This window comes from Micropterus salmoides, unplaced genomic scaffold (assembly GCF_014851395.1).
Source record: "Micropterus salmoides isolate LMB-PRFRI ecotype aquatic unplaced genomic scaffold, ASM1485139v1 Ms_hic_scaffold_10, whole genome shotgun sequence".
In the NCBI taxonomy this organism is placed as follows: Eukaryota; Metazoa; Chordata; class Actinopteri; order Centrarchiformes; family Centrarchidae; genus Micropterus; species Micropterus salmoides.
The window spans coordinates 18,485,424-18,508,785 of NW_024040041.1; the positions used below are offsets into that span (position 1 = coordinate 18,485,424).

Here is a 23,362-nt window from a genome sequence, read left to right on the forward strand (position 1 = left end):
GCTGAGGAACGTTTGCGTTTTCTTGTAGGAACGTCTTGGACTGTCTTCATTACATCTATCTTCCTCCTCATCATTTATCTATCTTCCTCCTCATTCACTGATGTCAAGTCTATGACAAACATTTCCTCTGCAGGAGAATTTTGCTCGCATTCTTCTGAAGTCCTAATCTCTGTAATTGTGGCCTCTTCATCTGCTTCTATGCCTTCAGTATCATGCAGAGCCTCTGATTTTTCTCCTCCTATGATATCAAGGACCATATCAGTGAAATCACCCCTCTTATATGGCTTGTTACCTGTTTGGGGGTTCTTGGCTTCAGTAAGGTCTTTCGTTGCCTTAGCCCTAAGGTTCTTCCATCGCAACATAACTTGTTTTATGGTCCTCTTTTGGCCAGACCCCATGGCATTGACATGATTGGTTATGTCCTCCCAAATGTTGCATTTTCCTTTTTTGGTCAGTTCTCCACCCTTTGCAGAGCTGAAACCTCCTACTATCGATGCAAAATTGGCCCGAACACCCTCCAGCATTGCACACGTTTCTGCCACATTTCTAACCCTGTAGTGTCACCAACACTGATCTTAAAGGCCATGAGCATGATTGCTTTGGCTTGTGCTCAATTAGGCTTACACCAATCAACTCATTGTTGGTTAATGGGTGACGCCATTTAAATACGTCATGTCTTTGCACCCATGTCTCTTAGCCTTTATTACACATCAGAAGAACTGCATGCACGTTTTCGCTTTGGGAGAGATGACATTAAGTACATTGCAGATCTCCAACACCGAACCCAAAGGAGTCATGCTTTATCCGTGGAGGAACAGGGCTTAATCGCTCTGCGCTTTTACGCATGTGGGACTTTCTACCAAGTCATTGTGACAATATGGGAGTGAGAAAAGAAACCGTGAGTAATGTGGTGAAGGCTATGTCAGTAGCACTGGGCAGTCTGATCAATCAATTCTGGATGACCCAAGGATGACCAGACAGCTCAGACTAAGCACAAGTTTTTTCAAATTGGGGAACATGCCTAGCACTATTGGTGCTATTGATTGTACTCACGTGCATATCCAAGCACCCTGTGAAAGGGAGTGGGAGTATGTCAATCGAAAGGGGAGGAACAGCATCAACATCCAACTTGTGGGCAACGCCGACCTCATAATAATGATGACAATTTTGATGGGCCTGAGCCTGATGTAGAACCAGAACAGCCACCAATGTTCTTAACCTAATGAAGGACACACTGGACATGCATTCAGGAGGAATTACTATTAACTAGGCTACTGAATGACTGAGTATATTTGTTGTTGTCATTGCCATTAATATACTTTGGAATTATAGAGCTGTGAGCAACAGTGACATTTATTTGACAGCTGATAGCTTTAAGATTTTAGATTTTTTAGTTTTTGTTTAATATATCTCATTAGATGTGATTTTGTGATCATTCACTTAAATAAAAAGCTCTCTGGTTTTATTTGGTTCGAGATATCACAACTGGATCCACCCTTCTGATGGGATCAGGATAATCCTGTTTTTTTGGATCAAATAGATCCCAAACCGAGTTCAAAGTTTTTTGAAAAACCCAAAGGGCAGGTTTGATCCAGATCAAATGTAAGATCGGATTACATGCTTTGATCTTAGTTCGGAATCTCTCTTTTGCTTTTGAAAAACCCATTTCCAAGATTCCAAGAAAAGATTACTTTTGAAGAACTGGGCTCGGGGCAGCAGAAGTCAAGGTTTTGCTCAACTTAACCAGCTGGAATTATCTGTGATTAGTCAAGGTGTCTGTGATTTATCAAATGAACAGGTATGAAATGAGTAGACTGTAAGAAGGCTTGATGGCAGGATCAGAGTGCTCAGCACTACCAGTGATTTCCTTATTATGCAAGTTTCTTTAGCATTCATCATTTGCATACCTTGAAATGTTCTCAGACTTGCTATATGGTGCGCTGTAAATCCACATATAAAGAACATGATAGAATGACAGTGCATGGAAGTAAAACAGCTTACTCTCAGTAAAGAAGGTTTGAAAGTAGGAAGGTAGAAATGTTCTGAACTTTCCAATAATCAAGATTAATTAGGGATTAGGGACTGTGCACTCCTAGTGTAACTCGTGCAGTTGTTGCCATCCTGGCCCTGTCCCGCAGTGGTGATTTTCTGATGTACCAATCCTGTGCAGGTGTTGTTACACATGATCTGCTGCTGCGATGAAGATCAGCTGTCCTTCCTTTCTGTTAAGTTTTTTAACTGTGACCTTAATTGGCTGCACACTGTTAGTGTCTTAACAACTGATACACAGGTGTATGTTCATTGATTGTCTTTTGTTCATTGAAAAAACATGAAAAACATTGTTTACAACCCTTACAATAAAGTAAACTTTGAAAAACAGTGTCCTGAAAAAGGGCCGTTTCTTTTTTTGATAAATTTATGTAAAGAACAACAGGTAGAATAGCCAGTGTGGGATCACTTTTTTCAAGAGACAAAAAACGCGCAATAAAAACACAAGACATCCTTTCTTTTTCAATTTCTTTGTACCCTCACCCTCATCTTACCCACAACAAATCCATCAAAAACAAATAGTATTCACAAATACACTGTGGATATTTTGAGCATGTGTTGTAAATCATGTAGTTAATCATGTAGTTAAATTACATTAACAAAACACAGTTAACAAAATAAAAGTTCAGAGTTCTTCATTTGTAAAGAGGACCAGTTTTTAGCTTCTAGGAGTCGGCTCTCAGAATAAGGGACTGACTGGACTTGCAATAAGGGATGCAATTGTCAGAAACTAATCTCTGGAGGTACTTTTGGATGTGTAAGCACATGTAGTACCTTCAGAGGTATTTTTATTTACAGTATTTATGATAATACGTGTTAAAGATAATTTCCTTAACTAAAATGTGTAACTCTGTTCAGTATTTTTTGGTTGTAATTTAATGTAATGTAATGTTAAGAGATGGAGAAATTTAATTAATTCATAGTAGTGATGTCTTGCTTAAATGCTACCTGGTAAAGTTATAAATCTTTGGTAACGTTATAACACTGTAAAACAACAGGGTGATGATATTGAGTTTTGACACTTGCAGACTGGTTTTTGAGACCCTGGATTGTAGCTTAGAGGTGAACTCTTCGCTGGATGCAAATGGAAAGCGAGTCCCAGAGATGATGCACCCTGTATGATGAGATCGGACCGTGGTGTGGCCAGCTGCTTCGGATCCCATTCAACAGGACTGACACATCAGATTACAGGACACTGGCAGATAAGAAAGATCCACCACACGTTCATTATCATGCCCAGGTAGAGATACAAATAGCTGAAAGACACTGGACACTTTTTAAAATTGTATTTTTTATGAAAGAGTTCTTGTACTGGGGATTGTTTCCCATATGGCTGGTGCACTGTGAGAGTGTTAAAGGCACTGTAATAATCCTGCCCACTGTTCTTTAATCACACACAGTCTATTTCTTACCCCAACACTACTTCTCAGAACCTAGGTTGGTAAGTTAGCTAAAGTTCTACACTAGTGTTAAATATTCTAGACCTGTCTTTAGCATTCAAAAACTATGCTACAGGGCTTTCCCCAGTACTTTGAACTATGATGCTAAGGGGCTCCCAAGTGTGTTATAAAGTGACAACAAGGGGTCTTGACCATTGGTCCAACTGTGACGACTTGGGAGTGAGAACGGGTAAGGTTGTAGATGGTTCATTTTATATCAACAGTTGTACAGTTTGTGGATTAATAGTCTCTCGTGTTGTTGTGTTTTTTTGTGAATGAATGGGTGAAAGGCATTTTGTAATAAATAATATGTTCTGTATCCCTTTGTGTTGTGTCCGTTTCCTTTTTCTGTTCAGAAGATAACTGATTCTTGTGTGTTACAATATCATTTGTAAATGCTTTGTAAGGCATAAATAGTCCTCACTTTAGATGAGCTCACACAAAGTACTTACTAACAACTAGTAAATGCTTTGTCTTTCAACGGACCATCCAAGCAACCCTTTGCTGGTGCCATCACAGCAGATCTCTGGAAGCGCAGATCTTGGAGTTTTGATGAGAAGTTCAGAGAAACGGTACCAGGCCTGTCACGGTGAGGCTTTTACCCTGTAAAGTTAGCTGGGGCATCTTTCGGGTAGTCTTAGTAGCATCCTTTGGGCTTTGTAACTGGTAGATTTTCAGTTATGCTGAGATTGTTATGTAATAATTTTCTTAAACTTTCCAAATGATCTTCTGAACCATTAACAACTCATACATAAATGGTTTGACATTAAAATAATAATTCATTTATAAATAGTGAACCGATCATATATGAAGTATGAAAATACAATTAATACAATTTTATTTATGAATGACTTACTAATGTGTATTAATGTATGAACAATGCTTTATAAATGATGAATTCATTATTTACTAATGCTTAACTAATGCTTTATAGTGAGTAGTTATTATAATATGGACTTTATAGGTGGAACAAGGACATTTGCATTTTGATCTCTGCAGAGTTGATTAACTGGTAGAGCTGGTGGCATGCATGCAGTATAGACCTCCAGTATCTGCCTCCGTGAACTTGTTGGCTTTTTAAAAAAAAGGCAACACAACTGTATTATCATAACTAGCTCAGTCATACATTATATACCAGGATTTCTGATTTCTGCTGCAGGATATAATAAACAATATTTAACTTAATAAATCAATGGTAGCAATTTAGTATTTAAATAACTCATGATGCTGAAGATAGTTTGGGCTCTTTCATACTAACAGTCCCATTGATGCACTGAGAGAGATCACGTGGATTAATGAGTCTCTGTTTAAACAGGTTAGAAATGGTTTTGGAACATTATAACACCAATTTCACAGCCTGAGAGTGCTGCGAGATAAGACAACTTCATTGATGACAGTGGCTCAAAATACAAATCAACAATCTACAGCAACCTACTCACTCACAATACACAAAACTCATGCAAAAATAATGCAAATCATTTGTCCTGAAGAGGAACTAATACCTTGCAAATGAGGTATGATGTCATCCAACTGCTAAAAACACACTTATCAATTGTGTGGAGTTAAATGATATGCAACTGATTTTACCGTTCGTTCTCTCTGTGATTGTTAGAAGCCGATGTTAGTGAGAACCTAGAGGAGCTTCAAGGTCATTTTACATACAACATAAACTTTAAAGAAGCCAAAACTACATGTTGCGCTTTCACTCAAACTTTATTTAGGTTTACTGGACAGTTTACATGTATGCATTTAGAATCAATGTAGATTAAAACAAAACAACAAAACAAATGTTCAGTAAATAACTGAATGTCTTGTTTATTTTCCAGGAAGAAGCCACTGATTTATTATAATCATCTTGTTCTTTCTATTTCTTTTCTATGTACACACACAAACCATTATTTTATGCAGTAAGCAACATTTTAAAGGAATGTAGGATGGTTAGAAATTATCAACAAAAGACAGCAGATTGCAGCATACCACTTGACATGATGTTAACGGCAATCAGGCAAGTGAAGTTTCAGAACAAATCAGTAAGAGTACAGTTAAGGATTTTGACATAAATTACCGACTCTGTACTGTCAAAAGATTACTGGAGAAGAAGTCAGACAGCCAACAATGGTTGGTTATTATACACCACAGAATAATTTTTCACCTGGTTTGGAGAAGCAACTTGTTGAATATATCATTAGGTCAAGTAAGGTCAGAAGATTTGCCTACCAGTTTGCTGTGGCACACCAGCTGAAGTTCACGCCCATGTGGGCAGAAAATGAAAAGGCAAGAGTGGTTTGCAGGCTTATTAAAGTGACACACAATCCTGTTGAGACAACTAGAGGCAACTAACCTTGCCAGGGTAAGTAGCTTCAACAGAGAAAATGTAAATGCTTTCTTTGCCATGTAGACAAAGTGTGCAGAGATATCAGTTTCTCACACTGGCCTGTCCTGTCCCAGCCACAGGGAATAGTATGCTTCCTTATATATTTTCCCAGTGTCACCTTCCGCAATCATTTCCTGATCAACGGGCCACCTGGCATCAAGGAGTGGCAAATCTCTCTTGATGGATTACAGATACGCACTTTGTTGACTTCCTGAAACATCAAATGGAATTTCAGGTGACTAGCTCATGAAGCTGATTGAAATGAACCTATTAGGTACATTTACGCACAGTACTTAAGTACAGTTCTGAGGTACTTACTATTTCCTTTTTATGCTACTTTATACTAGAGGGGATTATTGAACTTCTTACTCTAGCACATGTATCTGACACCTGCAGTTACTAGTTTCTTTTAAGACTACAATTAACATAAAACCACATCTAATATACTCCAAATTCAATGGATTGCAAGAATCTGAATCTCTGCAGAATGAATAGTATTTCATTGTAATACTGATGGTAAAATATATGAATCCTTCTTCCATCACTGCTTTTTAATCACTGGTAGGTGTGTTTTGTTGCAAGGTAACCACAAATTCTGCAAACAGAATTGTTGACAATGACAATTAAATTACCATGAAACCTTGAATTAGAAGAACCTCAGGACTTTCTAGTGGGGGGAGGAGATTTTTACCAGTTTATTCTGCAATGTATTTACACAACTAAACTAATCTAATAAGACAAATATAAAAGAAAGAGTTTAAGTTAAGCACCAGAGTGTTATGGGTGGAAATCAAAAAACATGAGAGCCTGAATGCAGCACCGGGTATGGAGCAACAACGATCAAGCCAGAATGCTGTGGAGAACCGGGGTAATACAGGCAGGGATGAGGTTGATTACTGGCAGGTGTGGCAGGTGGACTGTGACTGGACGAGAGATGGCAGAAGTAAATGACGGTTCAGGATGTGAGTTAGGAGAGATGGTCGAAGGTGGCGGGAGTTATGAAAAGTGGAATATAGCAGGTAAGAAAAATAACCGTATAAAGAGCCTAAGATTGGATGGGAGTGATAGTGACGGGAGAGCAACTGTAACTGAAAGGAGGAGACAGGATTTCAAGGCAATAGTAAAACTTGTGCAAGATGGGGCTTCATATACATATTTATTGGGTTATGAACTTTCTATTTGACAGGGAAATACAAGTAAGAGTAGGCACAGAATACTCCAGTGTATATAAGGTGGAAAATGGAACTCCGCAAGGTAGTGTGTGTAGCCCATTGTTATTCAACATAATGATAAATGACATCTTCTCTCAGGTTGAACAAAGCGTAGGGAAATCTTGTACGCAGATGACGGGGCTCTGTGGGTAAGAGGCCGCAATGTGTTGCACGTCAGTAAGAAAATGCAAGCTGCAATAGCTGCTGTGGAAAAATGGGCAAATAAATGGGGATTCAAGTTATCTGTTGCAAAAACACAGGTGATCTGTTTCTCAAGGCGGCATAAAGTCACGCCTATTTCCATGAAGTTATATGAACAACCAATTGAGCAAGTCAAAACAATTAAATTTCTTGGGGTTTGGTTTGATGAGAAGCTCACTTGGAATACTCATTTAGACAAAGTTAAGAACAAGTGTAAAAAAGTCATCAATATACTTCGTTGTCTGTCAGGACAAGAGTGGGGAGCAAGCAGAGCAGCTCTACAAAATATATACGGGCACTCATGAGATCCGTTTTTGACTATGGATGTGTAGCGTACATGTCAGCAGCAAATCAAACCTTAAGAAGTTGGATGTATTACAAGCTCAGGCCTTGAGAATTTGCAGTGGATCAGTCAGAACATCTCCGGTGTCAGCAATGCAGGTGGAAATGGGAGAAATGCCGTTAAGAATCAGGCGAGTAAAGCTAATGTTGGCATACTGGGTTAATCTCCAGGGGCAATGTGATTCTCATCCTGCCAAGAGTCTTTTAATAGATTGCTGGGAACACAATGAGACAAATTTCACAAGTTTTGGGTGGATTGGTGATGCAAAGGCAGAAGTCATAGGATTATGACAATTAGATTAGACATTCCTCCCTGGTTATTCCCAACACCAAGTGTAGATCTAAACATACAGCAGGAATTGAACGATATGTTAAAGAAACTTCCAGAATGCAGCATAGTACAGAATTACTTTGATTTACATTTCTCAGACTCCATGTTTATATTCACAGATGGCTCCAAAGATCCTGATACAGGGCGTGCAGGTGCAGCAGTATATATCCCAGCAAGTGAGTCATATATCAAGAAAAGAATATCAGATCATGTGTCAGTGTATACCACAGAGTTGACTGCAATATTACTGGCCCTGCAGTGGATAGAAGAGAGGGAAACAAATAATACTGTTATTGCATCTGATAGCTTGTCTGCTCTAATGAGTATTAAATCTGGCAAATCATCATTTAGATCCAATATTCTCAATGACATATTCCTTATATTGTACAGGATGGAGCTAAAAGGTTTATCCACATGCTTCCTTTGGGTTCCTGCTCATGTTGGTGTGGAGGGAAATGAGCAGGTGGATATTCTGGCCAAAGGAACACTCAAAATCAAACATGTAGACCTAAAAACCCCATTAACTAAAGATGAAGCTAAGACATTTATCAGGACCTATGCACAGTCAGTTTGGCAGGAGCATTGGGACAATAGTGAAACTGGAAGGCACCTATATAATGTACAGAGACAGGTTGGTGCCGGAAGGACGGTGGGCTGGAAACGTAGGGAAGAAAATATAATCACTCGTCTGAGAATAGGACATACAGGTCTCAACCTTTCGTTATATAAAATAGGGAAGCACCCAACTGGGAAATGTATATATTGTAACCAACTAGAAACGGTTGAACATGTTCTCCTTCAGTGTAGGAGATACACTATCAAGACGGAACGCCTCTTTCAGTCATTACGGAAGGCAAAACAGTGACAGGTCATTGACAGGTCTCTTGGGGAAAACAGCAGGCAAGATATATTGTCATATAATTAAGTTTCTTAAAGAAACTGAGTTAGAAAAAATAATTTAATTTATGTTGTTTTTTTTTTTTGTTTATTTCATTTATTTCCTGCCCTGCGATGGACTGGCGGCCTGTCCAGGGTGTACCCCGCCTTGCGCCCGATGTCAGCTGGGATTGGCTCTAGCCCCCCCCGCGACCCTGTATGCAGGATAAGCGGTTGACGATGGATGGATGGATGGATTTATTTCCTGCTTAATCCCTCGTTCCAGTCCAGTTTGTGGCGGTAATGCACCGTTAAACTGGTTTGCCAACCGCCATTAAACCCTAAAGAAGAAGAATAAGGTGTGGCAGGCTGACGAGGTGGCTGATGAGGTGCAGGCGCAGGTCGTTGGCTGGGCTCAGGAGCGGAGGGAGAGAGAGAGAGCACACAGAGGGGAGGAGACACAGGGAGGCAGGCAGAGAACAGAGAAAACCAAGGAAAAAGTAGAATAACTGATGAAAAGGAGAAAAAAACAGGACACTCACCGTCAGCTGGGCTGACACCACAACACAGAGTCCTGTTTGTGCATTGAAGAGGAAAAGGCAAAATGTAAGTACACAAACCTCAATGCATTATATTCACAAATTATTATATGTAAAACCCACTGTCATATTTTAGCACTTTTTTCTATAAATAACCCAGTCATAAATATAGAGCGGAAGCTACCACTGAGGTAAAGTGAGCGGGAGAAGTGTGAAACAAATGGTGTTGGAAGAATGGGCTTTTCCTGTAGGCATACCGTGAACTGAATAAAATGGTGGTCAGACACATGTAAAGGTGTGACTGTTAGGCACTCTGTGGCACAGGTTCGGACAAGAACGAGGTCTAGCACCTTGCCAGCTTTGTAGGTCGGGGGGCTGAGAACCCGTGTTAGATCAAAGGACTGAATCAGAGACAGGAAGTCTGCTGAGTTTGAATTGTCTAAGTGAATGTTCATGTCACCGAGGACAAGTACGGGACAGTCATGCTCTGGGATTGAAGACAGCAGTGTGTCTAGCTCCTCCACAAAGCTACCCATTTGTCCTGGTGGACGGTATGACAATCACAATATTTGTTATTTATACAGTGTAGATATACTCAAAATCTGCAGGTGAAACGCACACTCCTTTTTGCTACTTTATACATTTTAGACGTTTTTATTCATTCACAATGTCTGTAAAGCTTAACCCCTTTCTTTCCTTTACGTCAAAACTGAAAAGCAAAGATACAGTTTAACAGGCTATAAACTCGTGTTTCCTAAATCCTATGAGAATTTTTTTGAGTCATATCAGTTTCATTATTCCTTCTTTGCCTTCAACTAAATTTAATTCATCTGAACTGTCTGAAAATGTCAAGCTCTAATGATTGAATGTTTGATTATTTGATCACCTTCCAGTTGCTGTTCTTTGTCATGGATGATTTTGTTCGGAACAAATTAACTGAATGGGGTCTCAGCGAGTTGAGAGAAAGATTTGAAGGTAAAGTATTACAATGCTTCTTTGTTGAGTGCAGGTTTTTTACAATATATGGAATGACCTACAAATACTAAAACATCTAAGAATCTACTAATAATGACATGAAACATGCTAAAGCATTCTTCTGCAGTACAATAATGACATACCATTGACGGGCTTTAGCAAGACAAAAAGACAAGATTGAAAAGTGACAAATAATTAAAATAGACAATCAATGTGGATAGAGCTCATACAATTAGGCCATGAGCTCTGTGAGGCTGTAATGCTTTTAATAAATAGTAAAATTAACAGCTGAGCCCCACATACTTCATCCTGTATTAAAGGAGTTTTTCTGCACTAACTTAGAAAATAATTCTCAGTTTTTCATTTTTAAATTACAGATGAAGGGATTGACGAGGAAAGTCTTTACTGTCTTTGTGATCAAGAAATTAATAACCTGATCACAAAGTTGGGACCAAGGGCAAAATTCAAGAAGAGACTCAAGTCCTTAAAGGTAATGTGCACTGTGAAGATGATTTACACATATACTGTATATGGTTATAACAGGAGCAAAGATCAAGGACTGTTGACTCATACTGATAAGGATTATAATATCTCAATAACAATAACAGCATTTATTAGATTTTTTAAAGAGTCTTTGCTATTACAGATTTTAGACTACAGACTTTTTCTTGTCTCACTAGAAAGAAGAAAATACAACAAATCAAACAGTTGATTCTTCTGCTCAAGTAAGTTAAATACAGTTTCATACAATTAGGTATCATCTAAGGCATTTATTAAAATCATGCAGTTTTTATTTTTAATGTCTGCTCACACAGCCTTGAACTAAAGAGCGGTTGGTTATGGAGCAGTGGATAAGATACATGTCTTGGTGTGAGAGATCCAGGTTCAATTCACCAATGTGTCCCTGAGCAAGACAATTAACCCCTAGCTTCTCCAGAGGCGTGCAACCTCTGACATACTTAGCAATTGTAAGTTGCTTTGGATAAAAGCATCAGCTAAATGAACAAATGCAAAGAGTATTATTTTTATGTACAGTGTAACCAGGAGCATGAAGAAGCAGCTGATTCTGCTCAGGTAAGGGTCACACGCCTTTATCTTCATTAGTACGCATTTGAGACAATAAAGTGTCGTTACTAAAGCCATCTTTGATTAAAGAATTGTCTCACTGGATCACAGTGTTGTTGACTGAGTAAAAAGGGATTCTGAATGTGATTATGTAGGCCTTTTCTGGACTACACAACTCACACTTCCAGGGTTTGCCAGGCTCATCCTGGAGTGGATAAGAAGATAAATGCAAATATTGTTGAGTGAATTGTAAGGATTTGTCTTCAAGCCTATCGAGGCCTGTTAGAGGGCAAAGCCTGTTTGAATATAATTTCTTGATCAAATACGGTTTTAAGAGTCAAATATTCATCTTCTTCCTCAGGTTTGGCCATCAACCAGTGACACAAGTGATAAAGGTGAGATACACAATATTACATTTACTGATTTGGCAGATGCTTTTATCCAAAGCGACTTACATTTGAGGAACAACATACAAGCATCAACAAAACATGAAATACAATATATGGAATGAAATACAGCATGAGGTCTACAAGTGACAATACATGCTGGTAAGAGCAGCAATAAATGCTAGTAAGAGCTACTCTTGAGGTGCTATTTCTTTGTACTTTTACTGAACAATCCACTAGAACTGAAGGCCGGCTGAGCGAGATCAAACAACTGGGTGTGTGTCCCACCCACTGAAACCAAGCTTTTGTCTTGTTAATCCGGAGGGCGATCTCAGCTGGGTGCAATCATTATTAATGCCCAACACCTGTGTGCAATTAGACTCACAGTACTTCAGTGAAACCTAACACTGAAGCGTCAGCGTTAGTATCGGCTCCTCCTTGGGTAAAGACCAGCGAGTCTACCTGTGCGAGTCCACTGAGCAAGGCCGCCTACATGAGAAGCTTTTTCCCTTTCTGAGGCACACCTACTCACCTAAAGCTGCCAGCTACAACAACACTCAGGCCATGTGCTACCACACTATTCCTATTGTCTCCGGTCCAGCAAGAGGTATCATGCCATCAGGCACAGAAACCAGGCACTCCTCAAGCCTTTAAAATGGGCCCCACCCACATCTGTTTACTTGTCTGTTGGGTCATGGAACTGCCAGTCGGCAGTCAACAAAGCTGACTTCATCACTGCTTATGCTAACACATTATCTCTCGGGCTACTGGCGCTCACTGAGACCTGGATCAAACCAGAAAACTCTGCGACCCCCACTGTGCTGACCAATTACTCTTTCACCCACACCCCCGGCCGTCTGGGAGGGGGGGTGGGACTGGGTTCTTAATTTCCAACAAATGGAAATTCACACAGCTGCTACCCCCGAATCAATATGCCTCCTTCGAATACCATGCTGTCTTTGTGTCCGCTCCGGTAAAGGTCTCTGTGATTGTCATACCGTCCACCAGGACAAATGGGTAGCTTTGTGGAGGAGCTAGACACACTGCTGTCTTCAATCCCAGAGCATGACTGTCCCCTACTTGTCCTCGGTGACATGAACATTCACTTAGACAATTCAAACTCAGCAGACTTCCTGTCTCTGATTCAGTCCTTCGATCTAACACGGGTTCTCAGCCCCCCGACCCACAAAGCTGGCAAGGTGCTAGACCTCGTTCTTGTCCGAAACTGTGCCACAGAGTGCCTAACAGTCACACCTCTACATGTGTCTGACCACCATTTTATTCAGTTCACGGTATGCCTACAGGAAAAGCCCATTCTTCCAACACCATTTGTTTCACACTTCTCCTGCTCACTTTGCCTCAGTGGTAGCTTCCGCTCTACCCACCCTCAACACATTTTCCTCACTTGAGGTCAATGATGCCACACAATCTCTGTGCTCTACACTAAGCTTATGCCTGGATAGCCTGTGTCCTCTATCCACCAAGCCTGCTCGCCCAAACCAGCCCCACCGTGGCTAACTGATACCATCCGTGGGCTCGTACTGATCTCAGAGCGGCTGAAAGAAAATGCGAAAAACCAAAGACCCCGCCGACCTTAAGGGCTACCAATTGCTCATATCCTCCTCTCAACAAGCATCAGTGCTGCCAAAACTGTGTTCTATAATGACAGAATAAGCAGTGCCACTGACTCAAGGAAATTATTTTCCACTTTCAAAGCACTACTAAATCCTCCTCCACCACCCACAAACTTGTCTGCTGATACCTTTTTGCTGCCTTCTTCACAGGCAAAGTGGAGGCTATAATTAGCCAATTCAACACTCAAACTCAACCATTGTAGCAGTCCTACTACATCTTTTCCCCTGCCCTTCCAGGTCAGTGGTTGTTCACTCTCCTCGTTTACTCCTCTCACAGAGAGCGAGGTATCAGAACTCTTGACCCGTAGCCGTCCAACTACATGCCCACTGGACCCGATTCCTACGAATCTCCTCCAAGCCAATCTCCTACTGTGGTCCCGACAATAACTCATGTGATAAATACTTCTCTGGCTTCAGGAACCTTCCCGACCACTTTCAAAAGGGCTCGGGTTACACCCTTGCTCAAAAAGCCCTCACTTGACCCAACTCAAGTTGAGAACTATCGACCAGTGTCTCTTCTACCTTTTTTATCCAAAACTATTGAACGGGCAGTATTCAAACAGGTCTCAGAATTCCTGTCAGGGAATGACCTCCTAGATCCATATCAGTCTGGTTTTAAGAGTGCCCACTCTACTGAAACGGCTCTTCTGTCTGTAACAGAAGCCCTAAGGTCAGCTAAAGCTGCAGCCCAATCCTCAGTTCTTATCCTGCTTGACCCATCAGCTGCCTTTGACACAGTCAACCACAGGATCCTGCTATCCGCTCTCTCAGCAATGGGCATCTCGAGTAAAGCAGTCCTGTGTTCGAATCCTACCTCTCGGGGCGTTCCTACAATGTTTTGTGGGACAATTATCCTCCTCCCACTGCCTCTCCACAGGGTGCCCCAAGGTTCATGCTTGGGCCCCTTCTCTTCTCAATTTACACCACCTCACTGGGGCCGATCATTCGCTCGCACAGCTTCTCTTACCACTGCTACGCAGACGACACAAACTCTACCTATCATTCCCACCAGGCGATCCCACTGTCTCGGCGCGGATCACGGACTGTCTATCAGACATATTGCATGATGAAGGGTTTCCACCTTCAACTAAACCTCTAAGACTGAACTCTTGGTCATTCCAGCCAAGCAATCTATCCACCATAACATCAAACTACAAACTGACTCCGCAACCATCACTCCAACGAAGATGGTGAGAAACTTGGGTGTCATGATTGATGACCAGCTGTCCTTTTCAGACCATGTTGCTACTGTCTCTCGGTCATGCCGCTTTTCTCTATACAACATAAGGAAAATCAGTGACTCATGTCACTCCATTACTCAGTGACCTCCACTGGCTCCCTGTGGCCTCCAGAATCAAATTCAAGTCACTAATGCTTGCATACAGAGTGACTACTGGGTCTGCACCCATCTACCTAAACTCCATAATACAAACTTACGTTCCTTCTTGGCTGCTACGCTCCTCCAATGAACGCCGCCTGGCTCTGCCATCCCTTCACACAATGCAATCCCAGTCCCGGCTATTCTTATCTGTGACACCATGATGGTAGAACGAGCTACCACACGCCATCAGAGCAGGGGCGTCCCTCTCTAACTTCAAGAAGCTCTTGAAAACTCATCTCTTCCGAGAACACTTCCTCTTATAAACACTTAACCTCTAACATACACTTCCTGTGCTCTTCTTCTTCTATCCCCTACAATGATCTTGTATTGATTGCACTTACTTCCTTCCCTAGGTATCTACCCCATTGATTTGATATGTACTTTGAGCTCTTACTAGTATGTATTGTCAGTTGTAGATCTGTAGTTGATGCTCTGTTGATGCTTGTATGTTGTTCCTCAAATGTAAGTCGCTTTGGATAAAAGCGTCTACCAAATGAGTAAATGTAATGGCATGTTGGCATAAATGGGGTAAATACCTAGAGAAAGAAGTAAGAGTTAACGAAATAGTGCAAACAATACAAGAGAACTGTAAGGGGATAGAAGAAGAGCACAGGAAGTGCATGTCAGGGGTTAGAGGTGTTACATAAGAGAAGTGTTCTCGGAAGAATATTAACTAAACTACATTGAGACCACACATTAATTAATATTGTGACAAACATTTCTTTTGGCTTCTCTTTATTTCAAAACAAAATCCAATAAGGTAAGAGAAAGTTAGATCTTCAGGGCGAGTCCAGCAAATGGCAATCACCAATGAAAAAACGACAAGATGACACTGGATCATTCTCAGGTATTTATATTACAATAATTACCACCTACTATAGGGTTGTAACTTTATGTAATGACGGTTTTCCTTGTATCACAAATGTTTCTTTATCTTGGCCACAAAAATACTTTCTCATTAGTTGCCTGGTGGTAAAATCTCTGCAAACATGAATATAACATATTCCATTAATGCATATTAAGCTGTAGGTATCCAGAGCAACAATATATAGCGTCTGGCAAAAACTTAACCGACTGGGTGATTTTAAACCCAGACATCCTTTTTATCTTGTGGTCAATGGTGATAGTATAAGCCTGATGACTTATCCTAAATTGACTTGGCAGAGGAAGTGCCTCACTGTGCATTGCTGTTTACTGGATACACTGGTTCATGCTTCCTGCTGAATAGTTCTTTATTTTTACTCTGACAGAAAAAATCATACTGTCTGAAGTGAAAGACATCATGAGATGTGTCAATAATAGAATACCTAACCATGACAACACAAAGTTCAATACCTTCCTAAGGTGAGTTCTGCATTTTGCATATTTAATTCTCTCATATTCTTTGTTGAATGGTCCTTTGGTTGTTGTTAGAATTATTGGCACAAGACGCTACGTGGCTATCACGTCTGCTAGATTATCTGCACAAGGCAGAAAAGCTGTAATGATATCAACAGAGGAACTGTCCAACTGGAGAGCTGTCAGTCACTGCATTCAGGAAACCAATGCAGAGTTTGTGGAATTTAGTAAGATTAAGTCCCCCATGTGTCAAAATATACCATCGTAGACATCGATGTGAGAGTACTGTACGTTTGCGGGGACGGGGCTTATATGATGTGGTAGTGTATTGTCATCACGTCAGAAACTAATCTGTTGAGTGTCTCAACCAACTCATGAAGGAAACATCAGGTTCTTTTGCTGCTAAATGCCTCGTTCACCAGCAAGTTGCTAACTTAGTCCGCCATTTTGTGTTGGGTAGGTATTGCAGTGATCTGAGCCTTTTTGCTAAATTGCTGCTGCAACCAAAAATGATGCACAGTAAAATTAGCATACCTAAATTAACATTGTCAGAGTTGAACACTTTTCAAAGTGTCTATGGGTCGTATATTTAACTCTTTTTGGTCTAATGTGGTTGGACTTCTGTGCTAAACACAGTGGCCAGCACAGCGCAAATCATTCCTATTTTTTTTTTATTTTCAGAGGAGAAGAACAGTTGCAGATGACTTAAGAGATTAATTTAGAAGAATTTGGACTTTGAGATAATTGCGGCAACGCAAACTTGATTTTCACATTAGATCAGAGAGTGTCATTATACAGTATGTACCTGACTGGGTGAAATGTTCAACTCACCTGCAACATTTGTGTTTCTAACTTTTAAAGTTTAAGCTGCACAAATGATTTTCAGCAGAGAAAAAAAGTAGAAAGAAGAAAGTGTCATGGGATCCAAAATAAAATAGAGAACTTGGACTCACTATGATCTGAAGACCTCCAAAAGTAATCTGATCAGATTTCAGCTATCGGATCAAATTTTGAAAATGGGTTGTTCAAAAGAAAAAAAGGATTCTGAAATCGGATCAGATCACCTAATTCAATCCTGGTTTTGATCTGGACCAAACCTTCAGTTTGTGTTCAAAATTTTTAGTAGGATTGGGATCCTTTTGATCCACAAAATCAGGATTATCCTGATCCCAACAGAAGGGTGGATCCAGGGTGGATTTCAGGAACAAAATGTCTTTCCAAATAATACAACATTTTTATCATGTAGTAGCCTATATACACATACACATATATTTTGCACTTGATTTGTTCAAACTTTACAGTGATAAGTGATGAAGTAGATATAGTAGACATTACCTATTAAGCCATTCAGTACAGTAAAGTAATAAAATAAGTCCCCAAACAGCTGTCAATATCAAACCAAAATCATGAACTGTCACTTATCACTGTAATTACAAAGATACAATCATTAGAGGTGAACCACTTAAAAGTAGTTTTTAACAAGTTCATCGCTTATTGCATGTCCAGTCAGTCTCTCATTTTGAGATCGCCTCACAGAAGCAAAAAGCTGCTCTTTGAACTCTGAATGATCTTTATTTTTACTATTGGACTACACATGCTCAAAATATCCACTGTGTATCTGTGAATAATGGATATTTGTTTGTTTGTCTTGATTTGTTGTAGGTCTGATGGTCTGAGGAAATGTTTGTGTTTTATTGTGCATTTTCTGTCTCATCAAATTAAAGTGACCCCACGCAGGCTGTTCTACCTGTATCCTACCTTCTGGGGGAAAAAAAACAAAACACACATCATTTTGCTGGTTTTAAGTGTGTTGTCAATTATTGGTGGTGTTTGGTCCAACGCTGAGCAAAAAAGGAAATGTTGTGCATACTGTACAAGTTATAGCAAGATCCTTAAGCAATAGCTCACGACAGGTCGTGGTATAACGCTTATTATAGCACAGTTAAGGGGCCTTGTTCGCCAACCCCCTTAACTGTGCTATAATAAGCGTATATCATGGCCTGAAGTGAACTACTGCTTTTATAAAACGGTTACCAAGGCTGTGTCCGAAATCCCCACTCATTCACTACTCCCTACCCCCTATGTAGGGAGTTGTATGTAGAGGACTATATAGTGAGCTCACTCGCATTATTAAAACACTTTCGGACAGTACTCCGATTGTTATTTCATCGCCGTTAATTACGTCATTGCCGTCGGACAATCATTTTTATTCTATCAGCGCAATACATGACGGTATATATAGCTTGGTTAGTGACCCTCGGTTGTACACTACTTTTCAAAATGCATTCTGGGATACATTGAGTTGACTATATAGGGTATAATAACTCCCACTATACATTCGGACAGCACTACAAAATGGCGAGCTCACTAAATAGTCCACTATATAGTGAGTAGTGGGTGATTTCGGACACAGCCCAAGTGTGGCAAAAAGAAAGTAGGCTAACAGACGCACTACAATTTGACTTTGTTTTATTTCATCAACAGACATTTCTTTATGAACAAAGTAGTTCCACCAGGCTGCTGGTGGGCTATGACAGTTGCTAAGCAACATACATCAAAGGCTAGAATTATTAGAACTATTTATTTTTGCACGTTGCCGTTTATTGTGCAGCCACTAAAAACTGTCCAGCGTCAGTAGATTGACTTTGGTAATTTATAATATGCTTGCTCTTGTGTGCCGGAGGCAAGCAGTGCGTAAAATAACACTTTAAAATTATACCCATCATAAAGGGCGGAATTGTGTCTCTCCTTGAGCAATAGTCTTTTGAACAGGCTATTGAAACTTAAACTTTCTTGCAATATCGCAGACATCTGGGGCAAGTAGTGGACGAGTGTGTGTGTGTGTGAGAGAGAGAGGGAAATGTTGAATCATGTAAAAAGCAATGATTTCTCTCTCTCATTAATTATTTATCTATCTCCGTCGGGTAAAATGCGTTCTGTATCAGATCTTATTTTAACACCAGGTGTAAATGGGGCGTGAGACCTCCACGAAGCTCAGATTATAATCAAACCTTCTTTGTCGCGGTGTGATAAGGATCTGTGCAAAGGAATTCGATGTCATTAACGTTATATATGCTCATTATATCGCTGCTATGAACCAATCAGATTGCTTGATTTGAGCTACTCGTTTTATAATGAATATCATTGCATACTCACCGTTTGACCGAAAACCATTTGAAACACATGAAATCGGCCATCAAGAGAATGTCTGTCGATTTAGGTTTAGCTTCAAGACTTGAGGCAAACATTTGTCTGATATCAGCGGATGTGCTGAAAAAAACTTCAGCTCCCTAGGACGTACGGGTGATTTTCTTAGAGTTTTGGAAGTTTGGAATGTTAAAAGTCTGGAAATTTACATTTGTAACAGGCCACGCTCCAGCAGCTTTGCTGCTTGGATCCCTAAATAAAACATTAACAGATACATCATTTACTTATCTATCTTATTTAAGTTTGGATGCAGGTCAAAAGCACAATCCCTAGTTTCCCATCATTGGAGTGCTGTCATGAAGACTCTCCTGGCTTCAGCCAACCGGTGTGTGTAGACCTACATAGTGGGGGCGGGGTGACATAAACACTTCAAATTGTAAATCCAGGATCAGAGATAAGAGTAAGAAGTTCAGAGTTAATATTTATACAATTTCACTTACAGGTTTGATTTAGTGACATTTTGTTTTTACACTCTGTTTTGACACCATCAAGTCAACGGAGAGTCAAATATAATGGATTCGACTTCATCAAAGTAGAATTGACTCATACATTTACTCAAATTTCACTAACACCAAAAAATGTACTCTTCTCAATTTTCTGTGTGAAGAGAGTAGTGAGCATAACTTGACATTAACCACCGCCAACCCACCAAATGTGGTTGGATTTCAGCCATGGCGGGTAACACAGTCACTCCCACAAGCCACTTTTATTTACTATTTTGGTTGAATAATTGTAGTCTTCTCAACAAATGCATTGCAATGTGACACTACGACACTACAACTCCCCTGATGACTATCTGCAGTGTTTGCTCATTGGTCCATTCGTGATACCATATCTACCTATCGAATATAGTTCTAGCTCGTGATATGGCCTGAATAGGCATTGCTAGGCAACCAGGCGTTGCGCGAATGTCAAATTAAACAGCCATTACTATGAGGGGGTTAATTTAATTAGACAAAAATAATCTGTTCGCCTTTGCTCTGTTTCAAATGCAGATTTTTTCTACTCTGTGTTACAGTAGCCTATTTACTGCTGTTGTTGATAAATATTCAGTTTTTGAAGCTAGGTTATTCCAGTTTAGACTTGATCTTTTAAATTAATCATTAAATTAACATTTGTATGTAGTCTTGATTTGGGTGTATACAGTGGTCATTTACATTTAAAAGGGTTGTAAATCTAGTTCAAGGCAATTTTAGCATGCCATATTCAACCATAACCCTATAAAATATAATTTCCCAACAACAAAAATGTGGCTAGTGAAAATGCTGTGTGGCTAATAACTTTGGAAAACCACTAGCCACAGTGGCTGGTGAGCAAAAGAGTTGATGTCAAGCCCTGGTAGTGAGTGAACCAAAAAAGTAAACTAGCAGGCTGAAAACCAAAACAACATGCGAAAGACTGTATGAAGCTCTGTGGTGCTGAAGTGAACTGCATCTGATGATGATTCTGTGTGGTTTCATCTCTATAATGATCCCTTTCACATGCAAGTATTCATTACATCCATTGTTGATATATAAATATTGATTATAGCTACTTTGAATTATGCTTGGGTAGTTTGTTCGTAGATGGATTTTGACACATTCTTTCAGTGTTCAGTGTATATTTCCTAAATTAATCAGTTAACCCTTCTTTAAATTCTTCTACAACAGGGATAAAATCAAAGATTTGGAGACGGACCAGAGGGAGCTGGTCGGTGTCTTTGGTAAAACTGGGGCTGGAAAGAGCACTTTGATAAACGCAGTCATCGGAGAGAAGAATCTCTTGCCCTCTGGAAGTGTCAGGGCATGTACCACAGTCATGATTAAAGTGGAGGCTAACATGCAGAGCTCAAAGTATGAGGCAGAAATTGAGTTCATTACAAAAGAGGTAAAATGAGCCGTTTATGTTTACTTGAAGTTATTTAAAAAGTTATGATGTAGCTGCAAAAATACACTTGCTTGTTAGATTACATGCCATTTAATTAAACTTAGTTAGACATAATTATTATTTTGTTTTGCAGGAGTGGAAAGAAGAGTTGTGGCCCTTGGATAATTTCCTTGTGGATAATTCAGATCAGGAAAAAAATGATGATGATTATAGTGACTTAGTTGAAAAGCTGTCAGCGCTGTATGGAGAAGAATGGAAAGACAAATCCTCTGAAAAACTCATGGATCATAAATATTTTAGAGAAATTTCAGAATTTCTCCGTTCCGAAAGGAAGATTTTGACATGTGAATCGGTGAGTAAGAGAAAACAGTCTTCTTCAACAAAGAGTGGACTTGATTGATCTGTTCTCAATAACTACAACCCCATATCAAATTTACCCTTCATAGGAAGATCACTGAGAACATTGTCTACCAGTAACTAAATTACTTTACTTTAAGGGGTTATAAATATATTTATGATTCAAAATTAAGGTGTCTTCAATCAGAATCCCGCAACAGCCAGTTCAAACGAGCTGACCAGGAAGTGTCACCCATGTGTAGTGTATTTGCTCGCACTATGAGTTCAACAGTTCATCTATTCTCTCTTTTTATTTTTCTGAGCAAACCATAGCACAGTCAAGTACAACTAGGTGACGACGTCAGTCTGCCTTTGAAATTGTTTAGTATAAACGCCAAGTGTTTGGTCCTGCATCTTCACTGAATCATCAAGAATGTGGATTCTTAAGATTAAAATATTAAAAGATTATAATTCTGTTATGTCTATTGTCTCCCATGTTTTTAAAATCGGATTTGAAAATCCTGTTGTGAGCACCACCCATTTGTTTAAAAAAAAAATAAAAAAAAATCTACTCTATACTAACGTGTGGAAGGTGATGCCAGCCTCACTGGTCTCTTTGGACCAAGTAATCAGGTACTGCACAGCCGATCCACCATAGTTGCAATTATAAACAATACCCAGGTAAGAGGGTGGCTGGTTATTCCATGATTTAAGACGTAATGTCACATCTAGTATTTTATACTATGACTCACGCATTTCAATCAAGTTCGGCTATTGCAAAAGTAGTATTTCAGTTCTACCCAAACAGTACATAAGCAACTTAAACCTTTTCAGATCGCAGCTACAAGAGTTTTATAAAAAACTAAAGTAAAGACTTTACACCTGTTCTCTTCACTGGTTTACCAATTAGTATAATTGATTTTAAAATACTTCATTCACTTACAGGGCTAGGACCTAATTATGTTTTTTTCCGTGCATTATCCAAATAAGCTTTCAAGAACACTCAGGTCAACAGACTGGGGTCTGGGACAGTGTCTAGGTGTTCATAGAAAACACAAGGAGCAGCATTTTGGCCACATACTAGCCATAATCCAAGGCACTGTCAAAGTCTGATCAAGTTTAAGTCCAAATTTAAAATCTAATTGTTTACTATTGTCCAAAATTGAACATGGTCTCCATTTCAGGTTTACTATTTTCTATGTATTACAGTAGTTCGATTATTTTTTTTCCTTTGACGTTACTTTCCCTGATATAGTTTCTGTATTGTTCGTTTTTTTTATCTTATCCTGTTCTAAAGCAGCGTGAATGCCTGTCTGGAGTTTGTTTGTTCTCCCCGTGTCTGTGTTAGTTTTCTACTCCAGCTTCCTCCAACAGTCCATAAACATGCAGGTTATTTGGTGACTCTTAAATTACCTGGAGTGTGAGCGTGACTGGTTGTTTCTCTATGATGAACTGCCGCCGTCCAGGGTGCATCCTGCTTCTCACCAAATGTCAGCAACCCTGCAAAAGGTTTAAGCGGTTATAGATAATAAATGGATGGAAATATTAAATTCCCTTGTATTGTTTTAATTTTATTTATTGCAGGCTAAAGAGCTGTCTGCAAAATGTGTCAAATACACAAGAAGTGACACTAAAGACGGAGAAGGGAATAAAGTAAAGAGGTGGTATTGGCCACTAGTGAAGTGTGTGACTGTCAGGGTGCCTGGGAATGATCTTCTCCAGCATGTCACACTTGTGGATCTTCCTGGAAATGGGGACCGTAACAAGAGTAGAGATGAAATGTGGAAAGAGGTAATTTTTTTGCACGCACTG

General features: G+C 39.7%; 1 pseudogene; it reads left to right on the forward strand.

Moving 5' to 3' along the window:
* Positions 1 to 9,306: 9,306 nt before the first annotated feature.
* Positions 9,307 to 23,362, forward strand: part of LOC119889739 — a 28,062-nt pseudogene continuing 14,006 nt past the window's right edge.